Source organism: Dioscorea cayenensis, chromosome 9 (genome assembly GCF_009730915.1).
Source record: "Dioscorea cayenensis subsp. rotundata cultivar TDr96_F1 chromosome 9, TDr96_F1_v2_PseudoChromosome.rev07_lg8_w22 25.fasta, whole genome shotgun sequence".
Classification (NCBI taxonomy): domain Eukaryota; kingdom Viridiplantae; phylum Streptophyta; class Magnoliopsida; order Dioscoreales; family Dioscoreaceae; genus Dioscorea; species Dioscorea cayenensis.
Window position 1 is genome coordinate 18259219 of NC_052479.1, and position 1765 is coordinate 18260983.

At 38.2% G+C, this 1765-nt stretch overlaps 1 pseudogene; it reads right to left on the bottom strand.

The window, feature by feature from the left end:
- Positions 1-628: 628 nt before the first annotated feature.
- LOC120269254 lies at positions 629-1352 on the bottom strand (annotated as a pseudogene).
- Positions 1353-1765: the final 413 nt, after the last annotated feature.

Consider the following 1765-nt stretch of genomic DNA (forward strand, 5'->3'; position numbering starts at 1 on the left):
GGACTGAAGTAAAGTACTTTCGAGTTGCTCTTTGCCCACCTTCCGACTTAGAAATACCAACTATAAATAGCTTGAGCATCTCTTGATAAGGAAATGTCTTTCTAGAACTAAGGGGAAGGTTTGGAACCCTAGTAGCAGAATGGAATCAGTTTACCAGACTGACTTCCATGCCAACACGAGTAGTTTAACTCATCACTACCTTGTAAGGGCGTTGAGAATTGTTTTTTCTTAAAAAAAAAAGAAAAAGGCACACAGGTCATCTTTTGCTCGTCTTCTTCTGCGATACACACCTGGTAGTAGCCCGACCATAGATCCAACTTAGAAAAGTATGAAGCGCTCAGTCGAAGAAGTTTGCAATCAAAGTGGATAATTGTTCTTGATGGTTAGGTTACCTGGTTGAGTGCCCATAAGTGTCAATCTAATCTAACTAAGGCTCCGCTTCTTCTGGAAGAAAACAGGGGCAAAATATGAAATCGTCGGAGGCTTAAATATATCTGGTCGAGATTACTTAAAAAATTTCCTAAAGTACTTGCTTTTTTTTTATGATAAAAAGAAGTCTTATGTGTATTGGATCCGCTCTTCTGTTAGCATGAACACTTTAATTAGATTATATTCCTCTTCTTTATTCTTAACAAATGGAACCCCCCGCCCGGATCTTTCTTAAGACTACCAAGCCCTCTCGAATTAGTTCTACAATAGAAGCTTTCAATGTACACTTGGGGACAAATCTTTCACTCACTGAGAAGTGAAAACCTGTGATTATATCATCCTGAAGACGGATGTGACGGAAAGAAGTGTCATTTAGAAGTGTTGCTGACTTTAAATTTAGGTTTCGGCATAACAAAGCTTGCACTGTCTTTTCACACTTAGGCGCACAGCATGCCGTTGGTAATGATTCTACTACGGTGCCGCAAATTCGCAACCTGATCATTAGTAATCGTTGTTATTCATTTGATTCCGGAGGAATGACTTCATTAGGATTGGAGAATCGCTGCGATTCTTCCTGAATAGACTCTATTGTCCCGTCGAGAGTGACTTTGAAAGTCTTACCTAAACTTTTACGACTGAATATGAGAAAATCTATAAAATATTGAGCTACTATCATTTCTTCATTATAGATTGAGATCTTCTTCGGACTTGATGCACAAATAGATGGAATAGCAGCAAATAGCATCTTTCTATCCAGCATATCCGTTGAACTAAATCTCATTGGGAAACGTTATCCGTATCTATCTTTCAGCAACGGAACGGGAAGTTGTCTAGGACAGGATGCGCTCCCCCGGCGGCCAAGTAAAAAAAGGAAAAGAAAGAAAGGATAAGATAACTTCGTATGTATTTGGTCACTCTCCTCTAGTTATGTTTAACCTTGAATGCAATTTATAGATTCGACAGCAATAGTCCCTCGGACTCGAAAAGTAATAACGAAAATGGCTGATCCAATAGCGGATTCCGCAGCTGCCACTGTTGGAACTAATGAAGCAAATGATTGACCCATCATATCATCCAAAGAAATGGAAAATACCAAAAAGTTCAAATTGACAGCTAATAACATTGATTCAATTGTCATCGACATAATAAGAATATTTTGTCTATTAAGGAGGATTCCTCGAATACCTAAAATGGAGATGATCATAGAAAATGTGAAATATTTTTTAAGATCCGTTTCAGAAACCTGGAATGTCAGAGAAATTCAAATTATGTGAGGAAGTCCTGCGTCATAGAGTCCAGTAAAAGCATGACTTTTTCTTAATCTTCTTCTTTTGTC